The sequence below is a fragment of the Rhincodon typus genome, chromosome 41 (assembly GCF_021869965.1).
Source record: "Rhincodon typus isolate 14 chromosome 41, sRhiTyp1.1, whole genome shotgun sequence".
NCBI lineage: Eukaryota > Metazoa > Chordata > Chondrichthyes > Orectolobiformes > Rhincodontidae > Rhincodon > Rhincodon typus.
Window position 1 is genome coordinate 7,536,931 of NC_063372.1, and position 10,428 is coordinate 7,547,358.

Below are 10,428 nucleotides of genomic sequence, written 5' to 3' on the forward strand. Positions count from 1 at the left end.
CCTCACCCTTTCCCCCTCCCTCCTGGAACACCAACAGGGTTCCCCTCGTCTTCACCTTCCACCGCACCAACCTTCAAATTCAAAAGGATCATCCACTGCCATTTCAGCACGCCACCACCAAACACATCATCCTCTCTCAGCATTCCACAGGGAATGTTCCCTCTGTGACAACCTAGTTCACTTCTTCATCGCTCCTAAGACTTCCTCACCACACCCCTCTCATTCGGCAACTTCCAGCACAATTGCAGAAGGTCTAGCACTTGCCTTTTTACCTCCTCCTTCCTCACTGTCCAAGGCCCCAAAACTAACCTTTCAGATGAAGCAGCATTTTACTTGTTTTCCTTTCAATCTAGTCTACTGTATTCGCTGCTTACAACGCAGTCTCGTCTACATTGGCAAGACCAAATACAGACTGGGTGACTGCATTGCAGACCACATCCGCTCTGCCCGTAGCAGTAATCCCAACCTTCCCTTTGCCTGGCATTTTATACGCCATCTTGCTCTCATGCCAACATTTCTGTCCAAGGCCTGTTGCAGTGCTCCAGTGAAGCTCAACACAAGCTGGAGGAACATTGCCTCATTTTCTGCTTAGGCTCTTTACAACCGTCAGGACTCAACATTGAGTTCCACAACTTCAGAACATGAACACTACACTCCATTTTGATTACACCCCATCCCTCTCCCCTCATCCCAGTCTTGTTTGCTTTCAGGAAGGCCAACCTATTTTCAACTAATCACACTTGTCATTAACACCTATTTTGCATCTACATCACTCCTCATCTTCTGCAGCTCCAAAGAAGGATCATAGCAGATTTCCTCACATAAAAGTGAGTGTGAATCTGGAACTCTCCCAGCCCAAAAGGAAAATAATAGGGCTGGGAAGTCAATTAAACATTTGAGAACTGAGGTGGGTAGTTTATTTGTTGGTCTGAGGGATCTGGAAGCAAGGTGGATGATGAATGGAGATAGGGATCAGCCATTATCCAGTTAAATGAGGAAAGAAGTTTGAGAGGCTGAATGCTCTCCATCTATTCAAATGTTCCTATCAGCCATTCGCTTCAGAAATGTGAAGGACACAGTTCCTGGCTATTTTGGGCCAAATTTAAGCTCATAGTCTGTGTTATGTTAGCCCTACTCTAAACAGAAATCAGTACTGATTGCAGTACGTCAGCTTTCCTGCTCCTCTGATGCTGCTTGGCCTGCTGTGTTCATCCAGCTCTACACCTTGTTATCTCAGTACTGATTCTAGAGTGTTTGGTGGGGAGGGATCTCCCTCAGTAGCTGCTCGGGTTAATTTACCTCCTCTTCCCTCACACAACATGATTCAACCAGCTAGTGATCATTCTTAAAATAGACAATCCTCCACATATTTGTCAACGTTTCCCTTCGGATTCTCTGCCAATTTGCACTGGGGAGTTGCTATGGACTGACAAGGAAGCTGTCAAAAGATCAATGCCAGAGGTGGTTGAGGCGAATGTTTTCCCCTGCTCTCCTTTACTCGGTGCCAGTTCACATTACAGCGAGTCTCTTCACCCTCCTTGCTCCCAAACTAAAATGAAGATTGTCTGCAGGAATAGTCCCAGCCTTGTGGGGGTAAGGAAGCTGTTCACACAGTGGGCACAAGCTCCGCGTTTGCTGGGCTGTGAAAAAAAATTGCTGACGATAGGCCCAAGACACGACGAGGAGGCTAAAGCCAAGCCTGAAAACTGGGGAGAATACATTGAGTGAGGAGTAGAGGGAACAAAAAAATAAGTTACACACTTACCTCATCCTGAACTTCACAGAGCCTCTGAGTTTGTGGCCGATTGGAGGGAAAGTGTCTCTGATTAAAAAAAAATGTTATTAGCTTTGACCATATCAATTCCCCTCTTGCCTCCTTTCACAGCTTTTTGAAACCCCCTTTAATCTATAAGGAGCAACATTTCTTTTCTCATGTTGTGGATTTAGAAAGCAGCTTCCTGCTTTCCCAGCCCCACCCGGTAACCTGGTGGTCTCACTGAGTGGGAGACCAAGTTGAAATGCTACACGCCACTGGCATTGTTTCCCCCGATCTCTTCCCCCACCACTTCACTATTTATCATTTCCTGTCCGTCTTACATCAAAGTGGTTACCATGACAACCCCCTCAACCCATGTTGCAGAGGACCAAAAGTGTTGCTGCTCTATCTCTCCCTTTCCTTTCCCCCACACCCCTTTTGTTTTCTTCTTGTTGTTGTTACGTCTCTGCTATCTGCCCTTTTCTCTGGGCCTCTTCTTCCAGTCGAATTGTTCCCCGTTTGAAGTTGACGAAGTGACTGTTTGCAAGAAGGGCCAGGGAAGAAAAGTCTTGTGGACGGGTTCTCTGGTGTGTTCTGCAACACTACAGCTACATTTCGCCCTCTTATAGAAGCTTCCTTTGTGGCCCAGGTGCCATCTCCCTTATACTGATGCTCTCTGCCCAGGTCCTTTCGAGCTGAACACTTCGCTGTTTTGTGAAGCAGCTGCGGGTCAGAGGTGAGATGACAAGTTGAGCGTTATTTTCGCTCTGTTTTGCAGAACAACAGGAAGGTGTCCAGCCTTGTGGAATTCAGCTCAGTCCAGTTCTCGCTGCTCAGCCGAACACAGACATAAACAGCCGCTTGAATAGTGGCTGACCTTTCAACTCTTCCACAATATAGGGAGAGTGGATTTGTCCTTGGGAGGGTGGATAAAAAAAAAAGACCTGGTTATGCAGCACCAGCAGTATTAGGAGGCACCCCATTGCTGGGAATTGTCATTTAAAAGGGACCTTTGCTCAGGGTCCAATTAATTCTACCAAAGATTCGCAAAGAACATCAAACCTTCTACCGTTAAAAATTTCCATTTCAGGGATACACTGTCAGAGTGTTCAGTCCAGGCCTACACTTCATCCAAAACTTCGAATGTGTACACTTGTGCAACCCTTTACACTGAAATTAGGCTGCATACTTAACATTGCTTTGCGGATTTATCACAATGGGTTCTAATCGGAAAAAAGAAACCAGGACTGGGTCAAATAGGTGAATAGCCAGCACAGCCCTGGAAATTCAGGAAGGGTTGATATCTCTGGAATATATTACTTACAGAGAAGGTGGCTCAGCGAAGGAGATTACTCTGTCATCTTTGCGAGCCGTTGCTAAGATCCTGGGCTATTGATTACTTTCAGAATGATTTCAACACAAAGACAACTGTTTCAGATCAATCTGTGACCATACAATTAACACATTGCAAATTGCTTCTATATTAGGATCCATAGATTCTTGCACGTCTGCAGCCTAAATTCAGAGTATAACTTGGAAAACTTTGGAAATCAGTCTTGCTGCCATGAAACATGGTGGCAGAACAATCGGATCCCATGGTGTGTGACACCCCTCCTTTCCCTGGTCTCTGCTTTGTTAAATGCTAAAGGATTGGCAGTGCTTTGCAAGGAATATCAGTGTCCACCCGTGCTGGCACTGTTACTGCGGGATCAGCAGTCAACAACGTAATTTACATGGGTCATCTATGCCAGTGCAAGGACATGCCCACTACATGCAGCCTGCCCAGCATTGGGGTGAAGGTGAGATGTGCCAAGGATGCCAACAATGACCCTGCAGTACCCTCACTCTCTCCAGGAAAGCTAGCCACTAACCTGGTCAAAATTATCATTGACACAGGGCGAATAGCTGAAACAAGCTGGCAGTGAGTGCAACAGAGGGAACAGCTGAAGTTGGCAATGCCTACATTTCTATGTAATAGGGTAAATGGTTGAAGTTGGCAATGCCACGGGATGAATGGTCCAAGCTGCCAATGCTGTCATGTGTACAGTTGAAGCTGGCAGTGCCACAGGGAGAGCAGTTGAAACTGGCAGCACAGAATGTGACGGGGGGTTATTATGGTTGTTGTCTGCCAACTGTGAGCCAGTTGGTGTCAAAATTCCTGAAGTGCTGTTGCAAGTGTAAATATCTTTCAAAAGTCAAACACGGAAGTTTAAAGGACCATTTAATAAGTGGGTGAGGCATTCTATACAGTTGCTATTATAATTCTGTTAACACTCCCTGCCCAGCATTCCAGCTGAGAATGTGTGACTTGAAACATTAGGCTCATGTTGCATTCCAATGTATGAATCAGACCTACTGTATTCCAATTTATGAATGAAGAAAAATGAGGGCTTACATTTGTCCAGCACTTTTTCCACTGCAGTGAAGTACTTTTTTGAGGTGTAGCTACTGTTCTCATGTACGAAATGCAGTGGTCAATTTGTGTATAGAAACCGTCAATGAATGTCAATGCTAAGGAACAGATTTTGCGATGTTGATTGAGGGATAAATATCGGCCAGGATGCCAGAGAGAACTCCCTCCTCTTTCAAAATAGTGGGATTTTTTACAAGCACCTAAGCAGGTGATTAGGATCTTGATTTAACATTTAATCCAAAAAACAGCACCTTTGACAGAGCAGTACTCTCTCAGTACTCTTAGGAAACAAGGTCAGGCAAGTGACTGAAGTGTCAGTCGGAGACCACTTTGGTTCCAGTGACCGTAACTCTCTTAGTTTTAATATAGTTATGGAAAAAGATAGGACAGGTCCACAGGCTAAGGTGCTAAACTGGAGCAGGGCCAATTTTGGGGCCATTAGGCAAAGGTCGATTGGGTGTGTCTGTTTTGAAGGAAAAAGAATGACTGGCAAATGGGAGGCTTTTAAAAGTGTGATATCAAGAGTCCAGGGACAGCATATCCCTGTTAGGGTGAAGGGAAAAGCTGGCAGGTTTAGGGATCCCTGGCTGACGAGGATATTGAGGCTCTGGTCGGGAAAAAGAAGCAGGCATACATTGGGTTTAAGCTATCAGGCTCAAGTGAATCCCTAGATGACTATCAAAAGTGTAGGATCACACTTAAGAGGGAAATCAGAAGAGCAAAAAGAGGGGATGAGATGGATCTGGCAGATAAGGTTAAAGATAATCCAAAGAGGTTCTATAGCTATATTAAGAGTAAAAGGGTGGCTAGGGAGAGAATAGGTCCCCTTAAAGATCAGCATGGCTGTCTATGTGTGCACCTACAGGAGATGAGGGAGATTTTTTAATGAATATTTCTCCTCAGTGTTTACTGAGGAGAGAATCATGGATGCTAAGAAAACAAGGGAAATAAGTGGGAATGTTTTGGACTGCGTACATATTACCAAAGAGGAGGTGTTTGCAGCCTTAAAGTGCATTACGGTGGATAAATCCCCTGGGCTTGATCAAGTCCATCCTCGGATGTTGTGGGAGGCTAGGGAGGAAATTGCAGAGGCCCTTGCAGAGATTTTTACTTCATCTTTAGCCACTGGTGAAGTTCCAGAAAACTGGAGGGTGGTTAATGTTGCTCCATTGTTTAAGAAAGGTAGCAGAGACAAGCCAGGGAACTACAGGCCAGTGAAGCTGACATCAGTGGTAGGCAAGTTATTGGATAGGAAAGTGAGGGACAGGATCAACCAACATTTGGATAGTCAAGGTCTAATTAGAGATAGTAAGCATGGATTTGTGTGCAGGAACTCATGTCTGACAAATCTTTTAGAGTTTTTCAAAGAGGTAACCAAGATGATACATGAGGGTAGGGCAGTGGATGTTGTCTATATGGACTTTAGTAAGGCCTTTGACAAGGTCCCACATGGCAGGCTAGTCATGAAGGTTAGGTCACATGGGATCTAGGGAGAGCTAGCTAATTGGATTCCAAATTGGCTCAATGGTAGGAAGCAGATGGTGATGGTTGAAGGTTCTCAGATTAGAGGCCTGTGACTAGTGGTGCACCACAGGGGTTGAAGCTGAGACCTTTGTTAGTTACAGAAATGATCTGGATGTGAATGTACAAGGTATGATTAGTAAGTTTGTGGATCTTACAAAATTAGGAGGTATCATTGATAGTGAGGAAGGTTATCAAAAATTAGAGGGATCTTGATCATATGGGGAAATGGGCTGAGGATTGGCAAATGCAATTCAATACAGGTAAGTGTGAGGTGTTGCACTTTGGAAAGTCAAACCAAGGTAGGACTTATACAGTAAATGGTAAGGTCCTGAGGAGTGTTGTGGAACAGAGGGACCTAGGTCTACAAGTACATAATTTGTTGAAAGTGGCGTCACAGGTAGACAGGGTGGTGAAGAAGGCATTTAGCATGCTGGCCTTCATCGGTCAAGGCATTGAGTAAGGGAGTTGGGACGATATGTTACGGTTGTTTAAGTCGTTGGTGAGGCTGCACTTGGAGTATTGTGTATAGTTTTGGTCACCCTGTTATAGGAAAGACATAGTTAAACTGGAAAGTGTGCAAAGAAGATTTATGAGGATGTTGCAAAGACTAGTAGGCCTGAGTTACAGGGAGAGGTTGGCCAGGATAAGACTTTACTCCTTGGAATGTAGGAGAATGAAGGGTGACCTTATTGAAGTGTATAAAATCATAAGGGGCATAGATAGGATGAATGCATATAGTCTTTTTCCCAGGGATGGGCAATTGAAAACTAGAGGGCATAGGTTTAAGGGGAAGAGGGGAAAGATTTAAGAAGGACCTGAAGGGCAACTTCTTCATGCAGATAGGTGCGTACATGGAATGCGCTGCCAGAGAACATGGTTGAGGAAAGTACAATAGCAACATTTAAAAAAACATTTGCATACATACATGGATGGGAAGGGTTTAGAGGGATATGGACCAAATGTGGGCAATTGGAACTAGCTGAGTGGGCACCATGATCAGCATGGACCAGTTTGGGCCAAAGGGCCTGTTTCCATGCTGTATTACTCTATGACTCTATTGCACTGTTGAGTGTCAGCTTTGATTTCTGCACCCAAGCCCTAGAATGGGACTCAATCCCAAAACTTTATGATTCAGGGGCAAGAGCAACCAGCAAGTGACACATACCTGATACTGCCATAGCTCACCTGGCCACTTTATAAACATCTTGATAACCAATACCAAAGCATTTGCCCAAGATAAATAGCTCTTTGGCTTAGAAAATGCAATGCTGAGTTGTTCTAAATCTTCGCTGTTTCATTTAAATTCATCACTGAGTGTCGTAAGGTTTTGAGTTGCGTCAGCTGTTAGCAGTGCACTCCTGTGTCAGCATCAACTGACACAGTCCTTCCCTTAGCAGAGATTCTGATGATTTATTGCAGGGAGGTAGCCGGCTGAATATACATGAGCCTTTCAGCATACATTGGCGTGACCTCGGCTCTCTCTCAGCGCTTTCGATGGGACATCAGATGCATACTGCCACACCTCAAGGGAATGCAACTGTCAAACCAACGGTGAAGGGGACAGCTCTTTTCAAAGCGATCTCTTGTGCATTTTCCTCAACCACCGCCCCCCCCACCTCCAGCACTTGCTGGCTGCATTATTAATCTCTTTACTCATGATCCAAATTCCTGCAGTTGCAGGAGGATGAATGGGGCCCTCTTGCTTTTCTAAAAAGCCATATCAACATTCGCCTCTTTTCCCCTCGTTTTCACCCTTTATTCCTGAAAACAATGACTCAGGATAAGATGGATTTCCAACTTGTATGGGCAGCCTGCCCTCAGTGGGGGGAAAAGAAATGGCGCCTCTGTAGGGACTCAGGACATCCCAACGGACCTCAGTACTTTGGAAGTTTACAGTGCATTCTCCTTGGTTCCTGAGCCAGTTGTCATCCCTCAGCCAATACAATGGAAACAAATTATCTGGTCGCTATCATGTTGCTAGTTTTGGGAGCTTGCTGCACACAGATTGGCTGGTACCTATCGACATCATAACAGTGACTGCAAGTGCTTCATTATTGGCAGCAAAGATGTTCTGACCTCATGAAAGGCACTGTAATAATATAAGCTGGATGCTGCAATACAACAGATTTGGTTGCAATTTGTACAGGCTAAGGTGCATCTTGCAACTTGTTTAGAATTTAGATCCTACCGAGAGGCACGACCAGCTCTTCGCTCAATCACCAGACCCAGTAACCCTTTCGAATAAGTCCCCAAAGTGGTTAATCGAAATTTCAACAGTTACAGGTACTTGTAAGTAAGTAGTTAATTGAAATTTCAACAAATAACAGTAAATCGTCACATACCTTAAGCCAAAGTCTCTGCAAAACGTTTGCTCCTTTTCCAGTCTCTTTAGAAAGACTGCATTTCCTCCATTCGGAACCTGTAGCACTCAGTCTAGCCTGGGATGGGAGAAAGCTTATGCCGTAGTACCCCATGCCATACGTAATGGTGCATTTATCCCTCACTGGGACTAACATTATGCCATTGAACAGAAGGCAGCCTTTGCCGCTGTTGTTTCTAATGCTGCGACTCCCTTGATGCAGCGAGTGAGTAAGTAGCTGAATTTCCAGGCCTCCTCAGTTGTTTCTCAGTTAATGATTCTTTGCTTGTGATCATAAATCAGGGCTGGGAATTCTGAATTTCCTAATTACTCCTGTCAAAATTGTACAGTCGCTGATCTTGAAATTGATAAGGTTGGAACCGGGAGACAATGCTTCAGGAACTGGAAGGGGCCTCTTACTTTACTTTCTTGCAATTAATTTCTTCCCTCTCACCTCATTCCCCCTCTTCCCCCCCGACCCCCCCCCCCCCCCCCCCCCCCCCGCACCCCCAGCCCAACTGCACTCACTGTCCTAGCCAAAACGTTTCCCCTCCACCCCCTAAGCTGGTGTCAACTGCCCTCCTCCGCCTTGTCCAAATGGCCATTCACAGATAGAGGGGGGCTGGGCATTCCACTGTGGGGGGCATCACAGCTAAGCCAGGTGCTGTATATGAGGGCCACTGGCTCAAGGGGAGGCGATGGCCTAATGGTATTATCGCTAGCCTCTTCATCCAGAAACCCAGGTAATGTTCTTGGGACCTGATGGAATTTGAATTCAATAATAATCTGGAAATGTGAGTTTAATGACGACCACAAAACCATTGTCAGGAAAACCCTCATGTCCTGTAGGGAAGGAAACTGCCATCCTTCCCTGGTCTGGCCTACAGGTAACTCCAGGCCCACAGCAATGTGGTTGACTCTTAACTACCGTCTAGGCAATTAGGGATGGGCAATAAGTGCTGGTGCAGCTAGTAATGCCCTCATCCTGTGAATGAATAATAGAAAAAGACTCATCATTTGATCAAGAGGAAAGAAGACTTTTTCCCATATGGTTCTCCCCTTTTTCAGCAGACTGAGTAGACAATAGCTGCTAGCCCAGGTTAGATTTGAGAATGCAGCCTGGACTGGGGATGGATTATGGAGTCTCCAGTCTCTGCAGTTCAGTCCCATTTTACCTTTACTGCTGGGGCCATTGAGTGATCGTTTCTTTTTAAATCCTTGATGAACCCTACAAGCAGTTCAGTAAATTTACAAGGCAAGCCCAGTCAGACACAGTTGACGGATCTTCAAAACTTCAAAATCAACTTCAACTTCAAAAAGTAATTTCAAAACCTACTGTTTCCGTGACAAAGCTTCGCCAAAACAGATTAATAGCATGTTGTTTAATAGAATATAGGCTGGTCTTTGGAACAAGTACAAGACTTCTACATTACAATGAAACACCTTTGCTCCTATAAGCATTTCTCAACAAGAATGAACATTTAAAGGGGAGAGTGTCTGCTTAAACCCCTTTCGGTGATAAAACAAATGTAGAGAATTGAAATGTAGAGCATTTCTGAAGAAGGGTCTAGGCCCGAAACGTCAGCCTTCCTGCTCTTCTGATGCTGCTTGGCCTGCTGTGTTCATCCAGCTCTACACCTTGTTATCTCTTATCGTAGAGAATTGTGATTAAAGTTCACACTTTTTTTTCTTGTCGCTGTTGATCTTTATTTTCTGTTCTGTTCTCCAGTGAAGTTATCCACTCATGCAGGGTTGAAGTGCTGGCAGCTTCTACCAGTACACAATGCCCACGTGCCCAATCTTCTTGGCACACAGGGGGGCCAATTTCGAACCTGCCAACTAGACGAGGCATTACAGACTGGTCACCTTTGATAGAATCTGCATGTTGGCTGGGTATGTCAGCTGGTTATCTGCCTGTACCCAGCTCTATGCTCACGCCATGCCTACTCACATCCGCACATTTTAGCTGTGGTCATTAAACTGAAACTAGTAAAAGCTTTCATTTATTCAGTGCCTTTGATTATCCCAAAGCACTTACCAACCAATGAATTACTTCTTAAATGAACAGAAATGCGGCAACCCATTTTGCACAAGCTCCCAGGAGCTAAACAGAAGGATAAACTTTTGTTTCGCCAATGTTGCCTCAAGCAAGCTTCCCAGCTCTTCTTCACAGGGCATCTTTTACATTCGGTGGACAGGAGGAGCTGAGAGCTCAGTTTCAAATCTCTGTCGGAAAGACAAAACTCCCTCAGTACTGCACGGGAGGGTTGGCCCAGAATAGGCGCCCAGTCTTCCAGTGGCTGAAAACTTGGTAAACAGCAGCAACCATGAGGGGGAGAGTGAGCCTGGCACGGAGCGGAGAGTGAGGGCACCATG